This window comes from Neopsephotus bourkii, unplaced genomic scaffold (assembly GCF_033783945.1).
Source record: "Neopsephotus bourkii isolate Nb327-2 ecotype Australia unplaced genomic scaffold, CSIRO-AGI_Nbou_v1 NB_1638, whole genome shotgun sequence".
Taxonomy (NCBI): Eukaryota; Metazoa; Chordata; class Aves; order Psittaciformes; family Psittacidae; genus Neopsephotus; species Neopsephotus bourkii.
The window spans coordinates 3,586,432-3,612,060 of record NW_026902113.1 but is presented as its reverse complement, the minus strand read 5'-3'; the positions used below and the strand labels follow the sequence as shown (position 1 = coordinate 3,612,060).

Here is a 25,629-nt window from a genome sequence, read left to right as displayed (position 1 = left end):
TTATTCTCCCAGGGACTCCAGTGCAGTACCTAATGAAAATACAGAAATTAGCATTCTGGTCTCTCATTCTAGGAACTTTAAATTTAATTTTGTTTATTGATAGTCTTGGTCAAATATGCTGAAATACAGAACATTCATAAAGTGTTTGCTTATTCAGTGACCGGCCTTGAAAATCTGTCATAAGCATTTAAAATGCAGATTTTATTTTGCATTTATTTTCACAGACTTCTTCGAGAAATGGGATTTCCAAACCCACAAATTTTCTGCCACGAACAGTAGAAAAGAAGTATTCTAGATTTTAGACTATCTCTGAAATTAATTTGACTTGACTTAGTCTGAAATTCCTTTATAGTTAGTGGAAAAGGTATTTCAAAACTAAATTTATAAAACCTGATTTTTGAAACTGAGTTTCAAAACCTCTTTAATGTACTGCTTATAGAAAGTTGCTGTGGCACAGACATGCTTTAATAAAAATGGAACTAGTTATGTAATACCAGTTACTGTGTTAGATACTCCAGTTTCAAACTGACAAAGGATTTCTGCTTCAGTTGAAAGAATTTCAGTTTCAGAACCAATACAAAGAGAAAGGGGAAAAAAGAACTGGATACTTTTCAAATATTTTTATACAAAGGGTGATGACATAAGAAAAAAACCCTTGCCTTTATTCATTGTCTTTTATTAGATAAGTAATAAGAGTAGACAACATAACCTTTTTGTTCTGTGTTTTAGATTGGAGGATATCATCTCAAGTACTGGGTACACCGAGATGAGCTCTCTCAGTTCAGTTTGAAATCAGTTAACCTTCTCCTTGATGAGGGTGGTCATATCAACACAAACGTATGAAATCTTTCTATCCACTGTCATAATTTCTTTGCCTTTTACCAAACAAAGAATAAACAAATAAATATGCTTTGGTAATATGGTATTTCTACTTGTACCTAGAACATGAAGAAAGAGGATTCCCTCCCCAGAAATGAAAAGCTATTATGCACTGAAGAATCACATACTGTTTGAGATAGGAAGGGACTTCTTGAGGTTGTCTTTTCCAACCCTTTGCCCAAAACAGGGTCACCTACAACAGGTTGCTCAGTATTGTCCAATTGGGTTTTGAGTTTCTGAAGGATGGAGACTCCACTATATTATTAGGCTTCATGTAGAGCAAGGGAGACATTAGTTTGTTTTGAGAAACCGGGTGGAAACAAGAGACAGAGAAAAGTCTGACAAAAGTCTTGGACCTCTGCTGAGGGCTCTGACTCAGGGAAGACTGTCCAGTTGTTGGTGATCAGACCCTTCTCCCTGCCAGGGTAGGCAGGACTTTGAGCTTCTGGCCCCATACTTACCCAACAGTATCAGCAGTATGATAATTCAAGGACGAGACAGAGCCATGTATCTTAGGTGGTGTGGGTAGATGGGCCAACCATACCTGCAGGAGGAGTCTTCCCCTCACTAATAGTGTAGTAAATGTCTGGTTCATAAATAACAAAGACATAACTTGTTAGCTTACATGACTGAAGGCTTGTCCCTACAGACTAGAAGGAAAGGGGCACACCAGCACAGGAAAGAGCCCATGTCACCTCATCAGACCAATGCAGCTCACAACCCCCTCAGCCCCAGGCTGCCCTGGGGAGCCTCAGTATGTGGACAGGGGAACACCTATCATCATGAGCTACAGGAGAATCATATAATTATAGAATACCACGTTGGAAGAAACCTCAAGGATTATCTGGCCGAACCTCTCTTGGCAAGTCATGACCTAGACTAGATGTCCCAGCATCCTATCCAGCCAAATCTGAAAACTGTCCAGTGCTGGGGAATCCACCACTTCCACAGGGAGATTATTCCAGTGGTTGATCGTTCTCATTGTGAATAAATTTCCTCTTGTATCCAGTTTTAATCTCCACAGGAGTCACTTGTACCCATCACCACTTATCTTTTCCATGTGACTCCTGGTAAAAAGGGAGGCTCCCTCTTCTTTGTAGCCACCCCTCAAATACTGGAACATGGTGATAATGTCCTTCTTTTCTCTGGGGTGAGTAAACCCAGATCTCTCAGCCTTTCCTTATACAGTTTTCTATCACTTTGATCATCTTCGTGGATCCTTTCCAGCTTCTCCGTATCTTTTTTGTACAGCGGGAACCAAAACTGAACACAATATTCCAGGTGTGGCCTGTCTAGCACTGAGTAGAGTAGGATGATGGCATTTTTGTCTCTGCTGGTGTTGCCCTTGTTGGCATAACTCAGCATCCTTTTGGCTCTCTTACAAGAGGGTCCCCATCACCTGACAGACTGAGGGGTGGTCAGAGCCAGGTGCATGGGGACCACCATGGGATGGCAAGGGAAGTGTATTTCAGTATTGTACAGGATTTCTTATAGGTTGTTCTGGGAAGGATGAAGAAAGGAAAGATCAAAGTGGTTTGGGGAGGAGCAAGTGGGAAAACATCAGGATAAGGGGACAAAAAGGGAGAGTCATATGCAAGCAGGGGCTGGTACGTGCACTTGCCTGGCTGTGCCCTGTGTGTGACCAGCAGTCTGTCCTAGCGTCTCACTAAACCCTGTTTCTAGCCATTTTGCCAGGCAAGAGGCTCTGTCCTGGTGGTGGTAGTATCTAGTGATAGTCCCTGGGGCGTGACAAGAGTCTGGAGGCCTATGTGTCCATGGTGCCAGTGACTGGAGAGACCAAGTTGGCTGCTGGACAGACCAGAGGGTCAAGGTCAACTGTCTGAGAGACTGTGGGGCCTTGGGATCAACTGAGACCCATGTGCATGCACGCAAGACGGTGTGTCTATGGGAACACTCGTTTGTTCCCGCTGATGGCTGAACACAGATCTGCAGAGCTGTGGCAGCCTTGCCTCCATCAGGCCACCAGACTCAGCAGCAAGCCATCACAGGGAGATCTTTCATAATTGTGACAAAATTGGAGGCTGCAGTATTCTGCAGCTTCAAGATAGATTTTCTCATTAAGTCACAGGAAGGCAAATTGTCCAGCTTTACTGCATTATAAAGGCTCTGCTGCAGCACAGCCCCCAGAGCATCCTCCTAAACTCAGAGAGCACCTGATGTGAAAGAGGCCTTCATTAAACTGTTCTGATACCTGACAGATGGCATTCATTGCAACCTTTGCATCAAAATACCAACCCTTGGATTCTGTTACTAATTTATTTCAAAAGGTCAGGCAAGGATTTGTATACCCTCAAGGAAACAATTGCTTTATAGGAAACTGCAGTTTTAGTATTCAAATACTTCCACTTAGGGAAAATGCTACAATTTTCCCAGTTAAACTGTGTCTGAACACCTATTGCATAACTGATTATTAAATGAAGATAAACCATGTAAGCTTCCATGAAGAAGACTTTTTTTTTCCAATTAAAATGAGGACTCTTGGGTCCAAAGTAAGACCCTGACAAGAAAAGCAAATTAGTTTCACTGAGAAATGCAGGTACTGCATACCTGAAATCTGTAGGATTGAACAATGTAGACCAAGTCAGCAATTTTGATAATCAAAAGACAAGTATCCCTTAAAAAGTCCTTCTATATAAAGCGAATTCAAGGAACAAATGAAAACTAGTCCTTTCATTTTAATATCACTAGCTGATGGAACTGAGCTCTGGCCAGCAACAAGTACTTTTTATTTTTTCTGAGTATGTAAGTTCTTTTGTCTGACAAGCATTTTAACAAGCCGTGCAAGTTTTATCAAATACTAAACTGCTGTTCTTTGCCCTTCATAGCAGTTCTTATTAAATAACACAGACAAAAGAGTACCCCTTGCATGGAGCAGAGCAAATGTCTACATTAAAAAAAAAACCAAACCACAAGCCACAACCATGTTTGGAGTGATTTGTATATGTGCTGAGGGAGTTTACTTGTTGCTGGCATGTTTTTGAAGATAACAATTTGCTTTTAGAATCCAAAATTCAATGTTTAGTTATGTAGGACCCTACTGAATAATCAGGAGTTGGCAAAGTGATAACTAACCTATAAACTACGTGAGGCATCTTCTAAGTTAACTGTTGCACCCATTGATACCTCCTGCCTTTTCCACTTGCATTGTGACACTCTACAGTGACTGACATCCAGTGACACCGGCCTTCAGGGGCATACAGGTAGACACTTCTACAACTGCTTTGACGAAAGCAGCAACCTGACATTTGTTTAGCTTATCAGAGCGAAGGCTGACATGCAGTGTTGCTATTTGCTCTCTAAAAAAACTTGTGTAAACTATATGATTATGCAGGTGCAGCATAAATTAGGAAAAAAGTGGCCTGCAGGTATATGCTGGCAATTTAAAAGGCTGTGCTAAGGCCTTTAACTTGGAGAAACTCATGGAGACTGCATGCCCCAGGAAAATCAAATTATCTGAGTGGTCCTTGAAAGCTAACATCCTTGAGTGCAGAGCACCTTATATGGTACTGAATAACTGAGAAAACTGCCATTACAATAGTATACCATGTATTAGACTGAAATTGTGGAGCTTTTTCCTAGTCTCTGAAAGTTTTTTGAGTAATTCCTTTAACTACATTTGGTTCCAAGCAGTTGCTCCTTTTCCATTTAATCCAAAATGGAACAATCCTCTGAGCAAATTAATCTTACCAATATATCTGTGTATATAAATATAGTCATGTATGCATAAATATAAATAAAATATATATTACATATGCATATTTTTTCATACACATGTATATCAGTTTTTCCATAAATCCAAGTTAAAAAACAGCAAGAAAAGGTTTAAATCCTACTCTATCAAGATAAAAATAATCAGCAGGCAAAGAGAAATATTATTCGTACACTACAGCTATAGTTTCTGAATTCCTTCTAAAATCACTGAATGCTTTCAATGCAAGCACTGTGCAAGACCGTTTCATTTTTCTCCTCTTCTAGGTTTCCATTTGCTCACGCAGGAAATTCTGGGAAGTCTGCTCAATGCCAACACAGTTACTGAAGGCTGTTAGTCGTAGTTCTTTGAAACTCTTTAGCTGAATTTCTTGTTATGAATTTTGCAGTTTTGTTTCTTCAAAAGTCTACAGAAGTCTTGAAAGACTAATAACAACCATGCTTCATCTTCTGAGTGTTTACATCTGCAAGAAATCAAAGAAATGTGCCTTTCAGGGAGAAATTCAGTGGATAGGAAAAGAGGAAATGTTGCATACAACTGTGCCATGGTCTTTGAATTAGGATTTGCTGTTGACCTCAGACATCTGTTAGAGGAACCCAGAGGCCTTACTGTCTCAATATATTAGTAAAGTCTGAAGATCTTAGGGAAATGGTGAACTGCATGAAACCCTGAACATCCTCGTTACCTCACTTCACTCTCAAGAGACAACACCTTGAGCTGTAAAACCTTAAAAATGTTCTAGCATTATCGTTTTTATCTAAGCGGATAACTAGTCTTGGGTTCATAGGGCATTAATGTACACAGAGAGGAAGACTTAAAACAGTTATCTGATATATGCTATACCAGCTTTCTCAGAAAAGGAAGAGACACACAGAGAACAAATGATGAATATAAGCTTTCTTTCCTCTAAAAGCAGCAAGAGGGTTAGTCTGGCCTCAGGAATCTTAGTTTCAGTTTGACATTATGATTGCGCATTACTTATTAGCACTGGAAAATTGTGTCTCTAACTGTGTATTTGGCCTGGAAACCTAGCAAGGTTGAGACGTCAGACAAGACAGGGGATTCCTTTTACTAAATGCACAATTCTGGCCAAGCCTACATCCCTAAGATACCAGGAGAGAGACAGGTACATATGGGGCACTTTCCCTGACTGTAAAACAAGCGTTTAAACCAGGTCAGGGAAGAAGAACAGAGAGGGACAAGCACTGCCTTGACAAAATCATCCAAAAGCCCAGCTAAGGGCAAGTGCTATGAGTGAGCCATCCTGGGTTCATTTTCTTGTACATACAGCTGACCAGCAAGTGGTACCACAAGGAGTAGGGACTCAAGATGCACAAGGAGAGCAGCTCGTACAAGGTAATACAGAAAGGTGAGTTTAAGTCTTGCTTTTGATGAAGGTTGAAGGCTGGTCCCAGTAGACAGAATCGTAGATAGAAAGATGAACAATTGGGCAGAGGAGTAACTGGTAATTAAACACATCACTTCTTGGGCTTTGAATAAAGGTCACCTAGATTTACTGTTACTACTTGATTATGTAAAGATTCCTCAACCCTTTCCAACACAGTGGTTTAACATGCCATAGTTATACAGGTTTGAAATGAAATATGATGCTAAATACAGTTATACATGTCAAATGTGGTGTTGGTATAGCATTTATATGAAGAATGCACAGACATTGGCATGCTTTGTAGCAGTAAGGTAAATTTAAGCACAAGCAAACTATTGCATTGCAAATAAATAATTTTCTTCAATGAAAAAAATGGGTGTTACAATGCTATAGATTAGCACTGCCTATTCCAAGGAAGTGTTTGCCCACTATACTGACTACAATGATTACATCATCCATTACTTCATGCTAAAATCTGGTAAAACTAAAAATAAACACAAAGTTCTCTTCCCTGTCTATGGGCAAACAATGATCTCCATTCACTTCCCAGTGATGACTGAATGGCAGGAAACAATATAACAAAAAGGTCATAAAACCTGCAGAAAATATAAACTGCCTATTAATTCTGAACTTTTAGGACAGACTAGAGCAATGGGTGGTTACAAAGTACATTCCAACTAATAACAGAAAGACTAAGTTCCCATAAAATAATTACGAGAGAATGTACTAGTGGCTGGGAAACCTACCATGCCCGAATGCTGTTTGGAATTTAACTGAAATGGATGGAGTGATACAGAGGAAACTATATGAGTACCTCTTTCCTTTGGGATGACGGCAGATGGATTTATCATGCTTGTAGAGTACTAATTCTTTTCATGCATACAATGTCATATATCATGTCATTTGTGGCACAGATCATTACAGCTGTTTCTAGAAATCCTTCTATACCAAAACCCCAGCTCACAAGCTTAGTTTAGTGCTTGCAACTTTCATCTTTATATTTCTGTTATTCCAATCCAACACAACTGTTTTGCTCAACTTTTTTTTGGGTCACTCCATACCAGGCAGTGTTTAGAAGCAAGATATTTCATTTCACCTCCATCTCCTTTTTTTTTTTCTTTTTTTTTTTTTTCTTTTTTTTCTTTTTTCTTTTTTTTTTTTTTTTTTTAATTGAAGTCAAAAGTTAATTGATTCAGGTCTACAAAGAAACAAATATTTCAAAGTTGGGTGCCAGGAGGGTGGTGCTCTTTTCAGTGGTGCTCAGGGACAAGATGAGGAGCAATAGTCATAAACTAAAACCCAAGAAGTTTCATCTCAACAGGAGGAAGAACTTCTGTAAACTGAGGGTGGCAGAGCACTTGGACAGGCTGACCAGGAGGGTTGTAGAGTCTCCCTCTCTGGAGACATTCAAAACCTGCCTGGAAGCATTCCTGTGTAACTTGCTCTAGGTGGCCCTGCGGGGTTAGACTGGATGATCTCCAGAGGTCCCTTACAACCCTAATGGTTCTGTGATTTTGTGATTGTAGTCATGCTGTTTATTTTGCATTAGATCTTGAATGCAAGAAAGATATTTTGTTGAAATGACAGGGCAAACTCCTCTGTGCAATTCAGAACAACCATGCTCCACCTAAGCCAAAGTTTTCAGTCTGTGATGAGTATTTACTTACACGCATCAATGTGATATCACCACAAGCTAGAAAAACATTCTAACTGACACATCAGAAAGTGAATACAAACAGGGGTTCAGTTTCCCCAGCTTTCCTGATGTGTGATATTATTTGGAAAAACAGTGAAATTTAGAAACTCTTGTTATGCCTTCCCCACAAATATTTATAATCTGTAGAGGTTTTCCTTAGAGGATGAAGATAAAATCTCACCCATAACCATTTGTTGGAGAGAAAAAAAAAAATGGGTACCAATAAAAACTGCTGATTACAGATTTCTAGTCACATTAATGAGCATAATCAATATTTAAAATCAGCTTTGAAAATCTGAATATTTGTAGACTACAAATATGGTAATTTACTCAGTATTGGGCCCACTGGAGTTTGTGATGCACCTCTAAAAAGGCCACAGAAATAATTCAGCAGGATAACATGGAAAGCATGAGCAATATGAATTTGAGAAGAAACATTAAGTTAAAGGAGCCCATAGTGCAGTAAGCCTGATGGGAACTGTGTAAAGACTGAAAGTAGTGAAGATTAACTCCCCATGACATTCAGGTATCAGAGAGGGTAGAATTGATCTTATTAGTTGAGGAATGGGTCAAGTGGCATGTTATAAATTATACTCTTGCCCTCTCAAAATTCTTCTTGTGCTTCTTAATGGTGCTAGAGAAACAAATGCTAGAAGCCTTGCAGGAATTAAAGTGCAAGAGAGTTACTGTGGCACCTTATTTCTAATGCTGTATTTCTTAGCAGCACTGGCAGCATGATAGAGAAGATAGCATTTAATTTAGTGCTGCTTTCAAACTGTACAGAAACTCCAGATTAATTTTGTTTTGACCTAGTAAACAGACATGGCTTCTAAACCCTAAAACCGGATTGTGCTATGGTTTATTTCTCAAAACTTTTTTTTTTTTTATTATACATATTAAATATCATTAGTGAGCTTAAAAATATTACCTGTGGAATTTCTGAGACAGAAAACAACATTAGCTAGAAAGACAACTTGCAATAACTATTCCACAATGGGCTAGAAATAGCAGTACACTATATGCAGAATATATAAAGCATCAAGATTCTTCAGATAAAAAGATTTTTGATTTAAGGTATAGCTGGAGGGGTATAAGGGTCCAAAAGCTAGAACCTGAGAAGAAATTCACCATAAACTAGAAAACAGGTTAATTTGGGTGCTATTAAACTGGGTACTCCTGGTTTGGTTTTATGAAACTGAGCATGTCTAAAAGCTAGAGCTTAAATATCTGAACCTCAAAAAGACTTGTTTAGGACTGAAATTCAGCAAAGTTTGTGTGTACATGCTTAAGTTAATGTCATTTTGATTTAGAGCAGTCTGTGTTTCATTCAAAATGCTAAGTTCCAGTATTTTGATACCACTCTAGTAGATAATAGTTTCTTCTGATTTATCTCCTCTGTTGTTAATATTTACATAGTCATGCAGGGAGCTAGACCATGGAAGTATCTGGATGAAGGTTAACCAAAAAGAAAAATAAAATCAGAATCGGCTTTCTAAGCTGGTAGAAAAAGCTGCTGAGGAAAGGCAGTACCACCCTGTTCCCCGAAAGCATTGTGCTGAGCTTCTTCAACTGTATTCTTGCAGTCAGAAGTAAATTTTTATTACAAATTTGTTAATTTTAATAATTATTTTTTAAGTTAACTAAATTCTATGTTATTGTTTACTGTTTATAGAAGGAAGGATGGAAGGAAGGGAGGGATGGGAGAAGGGAGGGAGGGAGGAAAGAAAGTTGGTTAGAAGGAATGGAATACATGCATAAGGAAAAAAATCCACTGCCTAAGAAAAGAGCTGCAGCTGTATGAAATTATGCAGTGAGATGATTTTGAACAACGGTAAAAATACAGCAAATTTTAAAAAGTGTTCATAAAAAGATCAGTCTGGCTTTAATACCCTTTTGATTACAGCTTTGTGATCCAAGCAATACCACCTGTTATGAGGAACAATAATCAGACTGGGCATTAGTGTTATTAATAAAATGTGATATTTTTTTCCTGTTTGAGTGTTCATAGCAAAACATGTAGGCTTTTAAATGTGTAATTAAATGTTACCTGCTACCCCTGCTGGCTGCACTGTAAACAGTGCAAATTCCTCAACAAATTTTCTTTGAGTAATGCTGTGCTGCAGTCAGCAAATGATTCTTAAAGCTCTGCAATCAGAAGAAATATGCATTGAGTTTTACACGGTCTTTAAAGCAGTAGAAACATTAACCACCTTCTTAGTTGCAAAATGCGTACATTACCCCTTCGGATTTTGAGGCAGGAGTCTGAACAGCTTGTCAGTGAAGAAATACTATCCAAGCAACCCATGCCAGAGCCCTCCGTAGAATGTACAGTACTTTACCACACACAGGAGGGGTATGTTTTATTGCCAATAAAAATATGATTTCATTAAGGACCTTTATCATATGCATCATTACATAAACTATCTTTTTTACATTGCACAAATTCTCATTGAGATCAATTGGGCAAGTGTCCAATCCCCAGACTAGGGATGCTCTGTAATAAACAGAATATGAAAGAGCAGAACATAGTTGTATTTCAAATAAATTATCACTTCTAGCTATTGTTTAGCATTGCCTTGTGAAGGATCGCATTTCCCCACTGAAGCCTGAAGTCATGGTTCCATAGCCCAGAAGGCCTCTGAGTACTCTCAGGTGTGTCTCACAGGGGTCTTCCATCCCAGCATGACACTGAGGATTGCAAAAGAAGTTCCACATCAAGCAAAAGGCAGGTTTTCTGAGCAGCAGTTCCCAAGTAACAGAAAATACCTTTTCTGCCCACATTCCCTGAGAAAAAAGTAAGAGACAATAGTTAGTTGACGCTACTAATGGTATTGCACTGTATTATATTTTAATATGCTCCCATTATTCTTCAAGTATGGTGCATTTGATGCAATACCCATACTTATCTATCTAAATCCTGTAATATCAGTAATTCAGGCTCTTTATTCAGTTCTGTAGAATTACGAGAAGTTAAAATACTGTGCATATGTTCTAATACAAAAATGACAGCTGTGTAAGTGAGTTATTTACTCTGACGAAGACTGTCTTGCCTAGCTGAGCAGAAGCTAAGTTCATTTAATTTTCCATATGGATGCTGTATTTTATTGAGTTCTGTCATCCCTTTAAGGGTTCCTCCTGACTCCTTTCTTTCTGATTCTATCAAGGACTTTTTTTTTTGTCACCCCTAGTTTCAACTACTGTTAGCTCTCTCTTTTATAGTTGGGATAACAGCACTGCTTGTCTTTCTAGACCATATTCATATAACCTCCTAAGGTCTTCTCTCTCCTGCACAAAAAGAGGGATAGCTCTGATGTTTGCAGACACTTGTTCTTACAATGACCAAAACGAAGAACAGATGAGTACAGCAAAGATGGGTCTTCTAGATTACTGTAAAGCATGAAGATGAGAAGTTTCACAGCAACAGATGAAGTTGACTTGATCTGAGGTTAAGCAAATCAGTAAAAGACAGTTCAATTTCTGCATTCAGTTGCAGAGCACAAAGAAGAAACATATTTATTTAAATTGCATTTAGGCATGGAGGTTTAGAATTTGTGTAAACCACAGGGTCCCTCTATAGTCAACAAGGGTGAGATTCACTTGACCAAGTGTAACTGACCTTAATGTAAGTATCTACAGTTAAATCAATGATAAAAACATCCTGTATATAACCAAGAGAGGGAAAAAGGCAACTGAAAATGAATTTCTACATTTAGTCAGAAGAACTATGCCCCAAAAATGCTTATTTCCTCACATTAATTTAACAGGAAACCTTAGTATCTGAACTGTAGACCTGTAAAAACAGGTGAGATGAAACGCAGTAAGAGTCAAAGGTGCCTCTGAGGTGGAATGAAGTACCCACTGGAGAATGGTGTGTATGGCTGGAGATGTCTTTCTCTGTCCTTATTTTTCTTTACTGAATTTAATAGTAAAATATATTACTATTTTGTAGTAAAATATGGATACTACTATTTAGTAGTAAAATATGGATAAACCTATGTCAAGTATCTGACTTTAAAAATCAATATGTTGTCTGGGAACTGTACAAGCCATAAATTTCATACATAATACGACAGTCACAAAAATTTAGTACCTAAGTCCATATTTATATTATAGTTTTTCAATTCTTTCAAAGTTACTAAGTTCACCCACCTGTCTTTGTTCTCTGTGGAAAACATATGTTCCCAGAACTTAAACTGTGTTTTTAAGAGGTCCATTAAAGGCTAATAATATGCAGTGCCAATGTGATCTAGTGCATGTAAACAAATGACAAACTATTGAAAATAAAATAATGCAAACAAGATACAGTGATGAATTCTCTGAAATATTCTAAACATGGTACCTTACACAGAGGTTAGTACTAGGGCAGTCTTGTGTCTTCATCATTGACCTGTATGTAAAGAATACAGATTGAAGGAGGTGATCCTGCTCTCATGAGACCTCACTTGGAGTATTGTGTTCTGGTGTCCTCAACATAAAAAGGACATGGAACTGTTGGAACAGTCTAGAGGAAGGCCATGAGGATGATCGGGGCACTGGAGCACCTCCTGTATGAAGATAGGCTGAGAAAGTTGGGGCCTGGAGAAGAGAAGGCTGCGTGGAGACCTCATAGCAGCCTTCCAGTATCTGAAGGGGGCCCAGAGGGATGTTGGGGAGGGACTCTTCATTAGGGACTATAGTGGTAGGGCAAGGGGTAAGGGGTTCAGACTTAAACAGGGAAAGTTTAGATTGGATATAAGGAAGAAATTCTTTCCTGTTAGGGTGGTGAGGCACTGGAATGGGCTGCCCATGGAAGCTGTGAATGCTCCATCCCTGGCAGTGTTCAAGGCCAGGATGGACAGAGCCTCGGGTGATATGGTTTGGTGTGAGGTGTCCCTGCCCATGGCAGGGGGGTTGGAACTTGATGATCTTAAGGTCCTTTCCAACCCTAACTATTCTATGATTCTATGAAAAAGCAAGACCTTGGCAAATCTGTGAATGACACTAAATTGGAGATAGAAGAAAGGAAGGTACTATGTAAGGCAGTGCATGTTAAAGTGTCAGGCCAGAAGGACCCTGACAGTTTTGAGAACTGGGCCAGCAGAAATCTCATAGAATTCAGTAATGGTAAATGCAAATCACTGTGCCCAGGTGGACTAGCCTTATCCAGCAGCACAAGCTGGGTAATGACAGGTCAAGTAGTAGCCGTGCCTATAGGGAGTTACTGTCAGCACCAGCCTGAGCATCAGACAACTATGTCTGATGTTTGCCCTCAGTCCAAATAGTGCAAACTTCATTCTGGGATAGCTTAGAGTGAGTGTCATCAGCAGAAGAGAAGGTGGTGGGCCACCATTACCATTTACCTGAGGCTGAGGGAGATGGGGTTTTTAGTCTGGTGAAGGTAAGACTGATGGAAATTCTAACAGGTATCAGCAGCTGCTTGAAGGAGAGTTACAGAAGCAGCAGGGTGAAACTCCTCTTGGTAACAACAGATGGTGTAGCAAGGAGCAACAGTCACAGCTCCTGGCTTGACACATTCTGCCTGGACATTAGGAAAATCTGTTTCAGTGTTACAGCAGCGCAGCCCTGCCACAGGCTGCCCAGAGAGGCTGTCAAATCTCCATCCTTGTAGTCTTTCAAGGCTTAGCCCAGCAAAGCCATGCAGCTATCATCTATTGTCAGCAACAGCCCTACTTCAGGCAAGAAGTTGAACAAGAGACTCCAGAACTTCCTTCTAACCACTTATGTGACTCTAAAAATTCCACATAGTCCTGATGTGTAGGAAAAATAGGAATGACTGAAGACTTGATTTGCAGATATTAGTTAAGTAATTTCAAAACCTTTTCAAATTACACAAGTTATGAAAATGGTAACAGATTTGTATCCTCTTCCTCTTTTTCTACCTTCCTTCTACCAGGACAGATCAACAGATAGATAAGACACACAAGGAGTGAAGTTTAGCTGCCTGAACTCTGGTATTCAGGACCACATTGCTCAGATGTTTTGTGATATCAGAAACACTCCACTGGGACTAGCAGATGTGAAACAAGGTCTATGCAGTCCCAAGCCCTTCTAGGGAGGCAGCTTGAAATCTGTATTTAGAAGAGTGCATCTCACCCTGTTAGTCAAATAATTAACTGTAAATCTGAGAAAACACAGTGCCAGAATAGCTACAATAAAGTTTTGGTAGAGCTTGTTTGTTAAAATGTGTCAGTTGTTATGAACATTTAATGCTAGCAATAATTTGCTACTGCTGATTAAAACATAAAACTGCAATATCTCATTTAAAGACTTTTTTTGAGGTCTTAGGATACTTCCTCAAGTATTTATCATCAAACACACAGTGAAAGGGATTTATGAATATGTTGGGGAGCACTACTTTAACAACTATTTTAATTTAACCCTGTAATCTGTGTATTCAAGAGTGACACCAGTGATTACAAATAACAGGCATTCAAATTAATAATTGTAATACCAAAAAGTTGGAAAGAAGGGGGAGATAAAAGATTATCTGGGCAGGTTATAATTTGCTGGTATGCAATCATAATTTGAAGGAGAAAGTAAACAGCCACAGAAAAACAGAAGATAATCATAGCTTTTTATTTTCAAGATATTGTGTTCACAGTATTTTTCAGCAGTTTTGAGTGTTAAAAAGACTGGAGTTGCAATAGTTAAGACATAAAGAAAATATTTATTATTAAAACCTCAACATGAATCAGACAAATAGCTGTTATTATGCCCACACTCCAGAGAGGAAAGGGATTCAAGTGTTGCCAAAAACACTGAGGAAATAAATGGTTTTCCTAAGACATAAGGACTGCTGGAATTTACATAATTCATTCCATATTTAAACACCTGTACTGTTTTTTTCTTCCTTTGGTTGCTTGGGTGTTTTTATTACTTTATTTTCCTATAATACGTACTGTCCAGACACCAACAGAGACATGAAGAAGAAGTTCTTTACTCTTAGGGTGGTGAGGCACTGGAATGGTTTGCTCAGGGAGGCTGAGAATCTCCATCCCTGGCAGTGTTCAAGGCCAGGTTGGACAAAGTCTTGGTTGGCATGGTTTAGTGTGAGGTGTCGCTGCCCATGGCAGGGGGACTGGAACTTGATGATCTTAAGGTCCTTCCAACCCTAACTATTCTATGATTCTATGACTCAATCACTGCTTATTATACTCAGCAGAAGGCGCAAATGCAGATATGATGGTACACATAGGCACCACCTACCTTTCAGTTGTACTTATTTACCCATGGATTTTTTTTTTAGTTTGTTTGTTTGTTTGTTTTCTAGCTTGTTCCAATTCTGAGTCTGATTTGGTTTGATTAAATAAAATAAGATATTCTTGTGAAAACATGTTTTTTGTTTGACCAGGTCTTCACAGAGTTACTTATTGGACCAAAATTGTGTGAACATCAGTCCTGCTCTCTTTCATTTCCTCGACTCTGGAATGAACCACACAAACACACAACTCTGTGAATTGCTCTCAAAAGACATTGAAAAGCTTAGAAAACTGTAAATAACTGTTTACAAAGAGAGGAGATAATCTCAAATGGGGATATCAAAGATTAAGCATCACAGTTGAAACAGCAACATTAACACTTGAACCAGCATACAATCAGTGTCTGCTTTTTAAAACTTCCCTTCAAAACTCCAGCAGTAAAAAGCAGGTGGCAACTTTTAGTGACCTTCAGCAGCAGCACTCCCATCTTTAGGGAATTGAGATTGATTTTCCACAGCCAGCAGTGCAAAGACCTTTTACCTGGGAGCGTACAATGTTATGAAGGTCAGAGGATTTGAAGGCAGCAACTTTTACAGGGTTAGACTTCAGCTATGTGGTGTTTACAGCTACCAATTAATGCCTGCCATTTTAAACCCTGGAGTCACCTGCAATTTCAAAACAGATTAAGCAAAGTTCTCATGGGAGCAATTCTCTAAAGTGAAGTATCAGGCTCAAAAGAGTCTGGAAGGAGGCAATATATATATCAAAGCTAATAATGAATTACCAGTGCACTTAGTGCTGGATATGAAGTCTTTGCATGGTACAGCCAAAGTATGCGCTGTTCTCTGTTCATAATAGTGATGCTTCTTGAGGATAGTGGGATAATGCAAAGTAAGAAACAATGCTGAACTGTCTGATCAATGGATTTTCAGATTACGGACAGTTGCTTGTCTTTTTTAAGAATAATTTAGGGTCCCCTTTCTCTTTCTTTTTCTCAGTCCCACACTGTCTGAAGCAATCTTGCTCTTAGGTAGACAGTTTAATAATGCCATGTACTTCTACTCCATCACCATTTTCCCCACATATCTTTGAAATTCTGAGCCTGTTCTGATATAAAACTAGAGTATCATTCCATCAGAAAAGAACAAGAGCAGAAGGAAAGTCTTACATTGCTATATAAACCCATGAAGAGGAAATGCTGCTCATGCAGAATATAATGAAATACCAAAGAAGACACAGAAGCAGTTTACTACAGTAATACCCCTGTCTTGAAGCATAAACCTTTGGCTTTGATATAATACACTTAGGAAATTTAGTCTTTCCTTCACCTGCTTTAATCCTGTGCTGCATAGCAGGCTACCTGAAGGGGTGCCTTGACTTTGATTGGAAAATAATTTATTGTATTCATGCTACCATATGATCTAAACTACTGTAGATGCAGTGGTTATGTGACTGAATATAAATGGATTAATTAATTTACATGTGACACATGTCTTCTGTTATTTTGTGAAGGGGATCTAACTTAATGCTTTTAACAATCTCCTGAAGATGTTGCACTAGGATATTCAGCCCAGGTGATCGCCTGCACAGTAAATCCTGTGAATTCAAAAATGTTAAAGTGGCACACAAATACATGCAGATATATTTTTTAAAACCAGTTTGCCAGCAGGAAAACCCATGTAAATGGAGAGGCTGAGAGCTGCTAATTATTTGAACCACTTAAATAGTGGGAAGTGTTGGGCTGTGTATTTAACAGTTTTGCATTGTGCTAATCTCTGCTGGCAGCAGAGTCAATAAAAGCTCTACAGGGAGTCTGAGCACAACTTGATTTTTCTAGCCAGATAAATCTTCCCCATCCCCACTATCCTTATTATCCTCCTGACAATGAATTTAACAATTGGAATAAATGTGTAATTGAGATCTATGCTGCAGAGTGAATTTGCTCTGAAAACATTATTCAGGAAACAGCCACAAGTGAAGGTTCAAGTTCTGTATGAGTTGTATGCAGTTCTCATTGCTCTGGGGGAAGGCATTCTCATCTAGAAAGCAGGAATGTGCATCAGTCAGGAAACTATTTGACTTCCAAATGCATTTCTGATTCCAATTCAGTAGCTGCAAGGCTTTCCTGAAGAAAAAAAGAAATCCAATTGCTAACAGCTGTGGTATTATCTCAGGTGTTTATTGCCTGTGTTCATCCTAATTGAAAACAAGAACAACAAACCCTGATCACAGGTACTACTTTGGATGAAAAGTGGAAATGAAATGGCAGAAACAAGAGGGAAAATAGACTGGATGAAAAATAGCAATTTCCTAATAATCTTTCCATGTAGGCTGCCAAATCTTGCCCCAGAGGCACTTGCTAAGATGATGACTATAAGACTATAAACCAAAACAGGCCTTCCTGAATAATTCAGTCTCTTGATGTTACATTCAGCCATATTTAGAATCTTATTATAAGTTTCTTCTCATTATCTTTAACAAACTCTACCTTAAACAGAGTTGGGTTTCTCTCCCCAGTTTGAGGAGCTTTGGAAAGCAAAATGTGAGCATGAACTTTCAGCATGTAGGAAATTCTACCTAGTAGAAATCCAGGTAGTGTGTTTTAGCCATGCATGCTGACAGAGTTATATATCCATCTGGCCTGTAGTCTGTGCTCTGCTTTCCCACTAAATTTGAAATCACTTTTGAGGTCTCTGCATACTTCCAAGACAATGGCCCGAGCTCATAATGTGTACATAACTAACTAACAAACAAACAAACCAAAACAAAACAAACAATCAGAAAAAGGCCATGTATAAGCCTCACAGTAGAAGCCAGAATAAAACATTTGTTAGTAATTGTGCTCATCTGGTACTATTAGGACTCTATAATCAGGTTAAAGTTCACACATGCCAGAGACTGTTTTGGCATCTGTCCTAAGACTTAAATTCTTTTGATTTCGTTCTAATTTACATCAGTAAGTGGGAACCTGCACATTAAAAATGCAGACAAAAAACAAATGTTAAGAATTACTCAGAAAGCAACACAAAGAAAGCTGACTTTGAATAAAACTGTATTTCAACCATATCTAGACTGCTGGGTGCAGTTCTAGTTCCTACAGCCCAAAAGGGTGCTGCAAAAATATTGGAGATTCAGACAACAACCTGGATGATGAACAGTGTGCTACTCTAGGGGACAAACCAAAGCTCCACCTGTTGGCTGAAGAGCTGTCTGTCCAGAAAACCTATGTCTAAGTGCGCGACTGATCCTGGGCAGCACAGCAGCAATTTTAACCACCCAAAATACCCTTAGAAGATGGATTCTTCTGCTTTGGAAGACTCCTTATCTATCAGGTTACTGCCCAGAAGAAAAAAAAGGCAAGAAGCAAAAAGCTTCTCTGCAGGCTGTGGGGGTTTGAATCCCTAGTTCTTGGTTGTTCGCTCCCCTTCCTTTCCCTGGGAAGACAGAGAGTTATTTCATCAGTATTACAGAGGGGATGTCTATATTTTTTGGTAAAATGGGGGGGTCTGTTCTTCTGTGTCTGCTTTTTTTGGAAATAATGCAAGTAGTAGGAAAAAGGTGCAAGTAGAGATAAGTGAGTACAAAGGAATAAGTCATGCTGCTCAGCAGAGGCAGAGGTCCTTTTCCTTGTGGGTAATAAGAATTCTTGTTATAAACTAGGTCTCTCACAAGTATTGTCCAGTCATACTCTACTCACCTGCTTTTGATTTCTTTAGTTGCCATGTACAAGTGTCAAGAATCAAATCTGCCCCCCTTTCAGCTCCCTAGCCCCCATTCTATTTCCAACGTTTCTTGTAGGAAATTCCTGTCAAAATCACAGGTCTGCATCAAAGGTCACAATATTTTGGTGCACCAGCTGTAATGCTGCACTGCAAGCTACCTCATTTGATGAAATTACAGTACAATTAATTGCTACATTAAAATAGAATTTGCATAAGGGTACTTATGACATTCCCATTAAAATCACATTAGTTCATCATGATTAACACTCTTTTACTGAGCACAGAGCAAATTAAACTATGGATGTTTTGTTATACCTCTGCCCAGAAAAGCAACTTGCAGAAGTAGATAGGGGACATGCATTGTTTCTGTCATAAGATGACTATTCAGCACCTGTTTCAAACCAGAGCAGGTGAAAAGTGAATAGGCTCTCTGTAAACAGAACCAGAAGAAATTTATAATTCACAAGAATGGTGAAGTGACTCAAACCCACACTTTCTTTTTCTATGACCAAAAGAGTAAAAGCCAGGACCATTTCCAAAAATAATTTAATGAGGTTTGTTTGATTTTTTTGTGGTTTGTTTTTTTTTAACAGTGGGGCTAATTATGTTGAATTTGCTAAAAGTCTTACTTTCAGGCCAGTGACAGCAGAGATCAATTGATGCTGAACACGCAAATCCTTCACTTCTTCAGCCAATGTTTAGCTGTGATTCACTGGTGTGATAGTTTTGACTATGCTTTGCAGAATGCAACTCCTGAAATCAAGAGGAAATGCAAAAATATATAAATTCTTTGCTAATGTCGATTCCCACAGAGCACAAGTGGCCCCAGCCTGTAGGGAGGAAATGGGATGGGATGGGATGGGATGGGATGGGATGGGATGGGATGGGATGGGATGGGATGGGATGGGATGGAGGGGAAGGGGAAGGGGAAGGGAGGAGAGGAGATGGAATGGAAGGGGGGGAGGGGAGGAGAAGAGGAGGAAATGGAGAGGAAGGCAAGGCAAGGAAATAGTGCTGTGATATTAAGAATTACTTGTACAGTAAAGATTCTTCCCAGTACAAGAGAGACATGGACATACTGGGTTGAGTCCAATAAGGGGCCAAAAAGCTGATTTATGGCTTGGAATATCTGTCTTAAAAGGAGAGGCTAAGGGAGCTTAGACTGTTTCACCAGGAGAAGAGAACAGAGAGCAGGAGAACTTATTGGTGTCTCTGTAGCCACACAGTTACCTGCTGTGAAGCTACAGAGAAGACAGAGAAAGGCTATTGTCAGACCAGCATGGCATTTCATGCTTCAGATAGACATTAGCAGGTTAAGCCTCAGCCAAAACTGACCCTGAAACAGCACAGAAAGCCTCTGCTAGCAACTAGCCATCCCAGAAGCTGATAATCCTCTATAGAAAATGTTTCTTTGATGCCAAAACTGACCCTGAAACAGCACAGAAAGCCTCTACTAGCAACTAGCCATCCCAGAAGCTGATCATCCTCTATAGAAAATGTTTCTTTGATGCCAAAACTGACCCTGAAACAGCACAGAAAGCCTCTACTAGCAACTAGCCATCCCAGAAGCTGATCATACTCTATAGAAAATGTTTCTTTGATGCCGTTTTTTTGTTCAAATGACTTTGAAGAAAGATAATCTTGACTCAGTACCTACTTGGTGAAAAAATGCTCAAGGCTACTGGTGAGAAAGTGATGTTTCCTATCTAAGCTATAGTGTTTTCTGTCCAAACCAAAACCCTAAAGATTAGATAAAGGAAGAAAAAAACCACCCAAACAAAAACCAAAACCCTCACCATGACAATAGACTAAGGAGTACAGATCTCTACAGCTCAATACTCTATGAAATCAATAACTCTAAATAAAGGACAGTTTGTTCAGCTCCAGATTTTTTAGTTACCTTAATATTTCCTTACACATATACTCTACAGTAGATTTTTTAACTGCTCAGCAATTGCAATTCTGAAGAATAACTTCCAAACCTGAAACAGAATATATTTTGATTAACATGTTGACATGTTATCAAGATCAAAGAAGCAGAGACAAGATATTCATAGATGCTATACAAGCCCGTTGCAAAAATGCACATGGCAGCAGTAGAATAAAGAGCAAGATTAAACTTCTTCCTGGTCATAGTTTGAGATATAATGCTGGGAGAATCAAGCTCAATTTATTCATAGCAGGTATAAATAATTTGCACTGGTTCTTTGTATGGAATCAATTTTACCTTCTGTCTTCTTTGGTACTGAAACTCATCATGTTGGCTTATAACTGTCATGTAGTTGGAGAAATAATAAAGAGAACCACTTGCAAATGACCCATAACCTAAAATCTGTTTGGAAAATTATCATCAACTTAAGGAAATACCTTAATAAAAATATCTTTATGTTTACAGAATTTATGAACACAAAGTCAAACCTGTATTCCTGAAATAAAAAAATCCAAATTTAAAAAAAAATACTATTTTTAAGGTTATGAACTTGGGCAAATAATTAACAAATGCTTCTTAATTTTCTCAAAAGCTGTCTCTGAACCTGGAGTTTCCTGTATGTATCCCTGACAAGACAAGAATAAATCTTTTCAAGGTCATTAAATAGTAAAATAAAGCCTTTGTGATTTGCTATTTCTCTTTGCTTAATTGAATATTAACATTTTCTAGTCATATAGACCACTTTTTAAGAGATCAGACTTTCTATGCATGATGCTTCATTTGTTTCATAATAAAATTTAAAAGCTTTAGATCAGTTACATTCCTGTCTGTGTTAATACCCTTTTGAGTCATCAGTAAATTCAAAAGTCCTCTAGGCAGATATTGTCTCTTTTCTACATTTTCACTAAAACTTGGTATACATAATTTATATATAATGTAACAATATATTGGATATACATAACACAGAAGATGTTTTCCTTTTTGTTTTTCTTGGGGAGTTATTCTTATGTACAGTAAATGAGAGTGGTTTTGTTAACTATGTCCTTGTGAATTTGCTAATTCTCTTCCTTTGGATCATTGTGTAGTTTGAAAGCAGTTTCAAAATTTCAGTGCAAATTGTAAAAGCTGTTTTATTTATTCATCATAATAAAATTACATCTGAAAAAATCTACAAACTGATTCATTTCCCATTTAAAAGATGACAACTTTTATTAATGTTTCTGAAGGTATTTTGAACATTTTTCTCTATGTATTCATGGAAAACTAGCAGATATTTTTCCCTAGTAATATCAAGTGTTTGTTACTGTACAGCTATATTGTCAAGAAATATTCAGCCTTTATTTAATCTTACGTAGGAATGCATTACTAGATGATTTGGATGGACTCCATGTGCTTCTTCAGGAAGCTTGTGTGTAGATAGTGGAAGGACAGTTGTTCAGGACAGATTTTTAAGGACAAGCTAAGGACTTTTGTAGCTGAAAGTTTATTAGCCAGTCCTTTTGTACTGGTAGCTACTAATAGGAAACAATGACATGCACTAGGGAGGGAAAACTTCCATTTCTTGGGATTGGCACTTATTGATGGGTAAGGAAATGGTGCAAAGCAAAAGGTGCAGGTGAAGATCAACTCAAAGTCTGGAGAGTGCTGCAAACTGTGATTAGTGTGCCTAAGTCTGCATGGGTGCATAAGCATCCATGAGATACTTAACTTTCTTCCCACCACGCCCTGTATTATACACTGGCCAGTACAGCTAACATGAAGCCAGATTAACAGGGAGTTTCTGAATCACCTACAAAGAGATGGCAAAGTGTAGTGTGGTCTTCAGTTTTCTATTCACAGGAGTAGGTCTATCTCTGATACTTTCTACGCTGCTTGCATCCTCAATTATGAGGCAAAACTGTGACAACGATTACAATATGACAACTATCCAGTGAAATTACCGTTTATTCCAAAGGCACAGCTGACATTTAAGTGTCAGACTTTGAAATTCACAGGGAAAACAAATGTATAACTCTGGTTTGTGTGACTGAAAATATCCCCACAGAAAAAGTGTTATCATCCTAAAATATTGTGGCTCTATAACCCTTGCTGCTGGATTTTGTTATAAACTGGGGTATAGTTACTGCAACAGGGTTGTCACATTATTCTTTCTTCCCTACCAAACGTGCCATCAGAAAAACAGTCTACTCTAACAGATAGAGAATTGTCTTGCCAACATCTACAAGGATCAGAGTGATAATATGCTACAAATAACCAGAGTTAAAGGAATGTATTTGACTGCTCGTTATATTAGCTTCCCTGTTAGAAATATACCTCAGCTCTTAAAGAATCCCCCAATGTAGTCATGATTACAAAATATGACATGGTATCAGTCTATTCTCCATAGCACAGTATATTTCCTGACAGCTAATGTGCTTTGCTGCACTGTTATTAGCTGTCTTGCTGCAATGCAGTATGTTACACAGAATGCGACTCTGCCCTGTTCAGCCTCTGAATTCGCAGAGTAAATGCTGATTATCTTGAAATGGTATCAACATGATTTTCTAGTGCAAGCCACAGCAGCAGTCATATAGTTAATGAAAGCTGTGACTGTCAGCCAAGTTGCATACTGAGCACAATTATTTGAGCCATTAATTGGAGTATAGCATTTCCTCTTGAGATAACAATTAAAATTTATGCTGATAGATAACTTTAGGGTAGGATTGAAAACAGAGATTTTTAAATGCATATGCAAGTCACACCTTTGAGGAGAAGTTGCTGATAAGCCTGACGGTTTATCACTGCTGTAATAAGGTGAAATAAAAGCAGAGTCGATGTAAAACAGCAGCATCCAATGGACTGAAAACCAGTGCTGTGTTTTCTAGGCATCTTCTGTAAGATTTCTGCTACTGTCCACCTGCAGATGGTCTGAGCACCTTTTATGTAAAATCAGCAGGCATAATGAGGTGTTATTAGACACTCAGCAGGAGCTTCTGTCCTTGTTTTTCAAAGGAAAAGCTCCACTTGCTGGGCTGATGAAGTATTAGAGTACATTGGCCCAGAGTTTCAGAGGTGCTCAGATAACTAACAAGTATTGATTTCTATGAGTGCTATGCATTTAGACACCAAGATACTAAATCACTGTCACTATACAGTCTCTCTGTCTGTAAGGTTTGTATACTGCCATCTAATGATGAATCTGATCATGCCTATCATGGTAACATTAGTACCATGAGCTAACATTTTATGTCTACATAAGCTTCATCCCCATCAGCCGTAGGTGCGAAGCAGCCCCTGCCTTCTCTATGAAAGATCAGCAAAACCCAAGAATGTCACAATCTGCATTCGCCAGGTTGCCCTGCTCTTGACCAGCTGTGAGTTTGGCTGTGTTGCTGCAAGTTCAGACAGTGGAAGCCTTATCTGTGCCAGCAGCTCTCACTGCCTGGCTACTGGCTGCGGATGGCCAAAGTGGGAGGCTGGAGGCAGTGCAGGGGTGGCTGGCAAAGGATGTCCAGAGGCCACCAAGGGGAGCCCTCCAAACCCAAAATATTGGGGTCATCCTGGAATCTCCTGAGATTAACAAAGATGTAGGATTAACAAATCACTGTGCCATTGCCAAACTGCATGCACATGCATAAATAATGCAGAAATGCACACAGACCCGCACAAGTTGCAGCAGTCAGCAGTACTCAGCACAGTTAGCCCCCGTTACTCTACTGCAGGATAAGGATGGGAAGATTAAGTTTGTGCCACTTTAGCTAACCCATTTTAACCTCCTAAACTCTCAAAAATCTGGCAGACATGAGCAGTCACCATGAGGAAACTGCTGAAATCCAGTTTATGTTGACCTTCAAAAAATTAAAAAAAACCCAAGCACCCAAAGACTCTGAGACTGATGTATCCTATCATATTTTCTGTCAGCAACATTTTGGACCCAAACCCTTATCTTGTAACACAATTTTGTGTGAATGCAAATACCCAAGGCCTTTACTTTACGTGCTGTAACCTGTATATTGCTCTTAGGCTTCAATAGCTGGTGCCAGAAGAGAAGACAGACACCACGCTGCCAGAGCAGAGAAAGCTTCAGTAACCCACTCCAGTGGGATGTGCAGGTCCTGGGAAGTTAATGCAGGTACTAAGCGCAGTACTGTGCTCTGCAGCAAAGTGTTTGCTCTTTAAGACATTGTGTCAAAAGGCTGCAGGGTGGTAATAAATAACTTGTAAATGTTAGATAACTTGTTAGATAACTTGTAAATGTGCGATAACCACATGACCATAACTGGCTCCTGAGCATCCCCTTGCCTGCGCACATAACTGAGTACTGCAGTATTGTACCAAAATATGAGAAGGTCACTAAGTGCATAGAAGACCTGCACCTCACCACCACCTTGTCTATTTCTTTCCCTTGTAGCATGTGGCATCTCTCTGAGGCAGGAAGGACAGTCCCATTTTTCCTCTGCTGCACAGGAAGCCAGAATGCCTCTCCCAGGTGCAATACTCTACTTACCCATAAGCTGAATATATTACTTACCTGGCCTTTGCTGCATTTGTCTTCAGGAGGATCTATCAATCAGCCCCTTCAGCTTGCTTTAGTTTGTAGTTTAGATTGAAGAACAAGTTTCCATACACGGGTCTAGATTTCTCCAGGCTCTGTAATTAAACAAGTGAACCACAGAAGAATAATCAAACAACATGTCTAAGGGTATCGTTACAAGTTTGAATAGCGCCCAGGAGAGATACAGAGCAAAAATTGTGAATACAGAATGTCAAAGAGATGCTTGTAAGGTCAGGATTTTTTTTTGTTGTTGTTGTGGAGGACAGAATTTATCACTGTGTTCTACAAGAAACCTGAGGAACGCAAAGATAGGGCAGTATACCCACAGCACTGTGAGACCCAGAGAAACAAGAAACCACTTGGTCTTCATTTTTAACATTTATTCTCACATCACTGAATGTTCACTGCTCATTAGACATCTAAATTAATTCAGAACCCATGGACCAAATCTCACATGTAACTGCTTGCTAGCTTTTTCTGCAACCTGTCCTCTCTGGAAAACAGATGTGGTGAGTCTTTGAACAAGCACCAAACAATGCATAAAATATGGGT

The 25,629-nt window shown here is 39.0% G+C and overlaps 1 long non-coding RNA gene across 1 annotated transcript; it reads right to left on the bottom strand.

Annotated features, from left to right (window-relative positions):
- Nucleotides 1-10,094: 10,094 nt before the first annotated feature.
- LOC133223590 (uncharacterized) lies at nt 10,095-25,170 on the bottom strand. The gene is made up of 3 exons (XR_009728622.1): nt 25,054-25,170; nt 19,243-19,366; nt 10,095-10,476 (listed from the first exon to the last, which is right to left on the bottom strand). It is a non-coding gene; the product is annotated as an uncharacterized LOC133223590 (long non-coding RNA).
- Nucleotides 25,171-25,629: the final 459 nt, after the last annotated feature.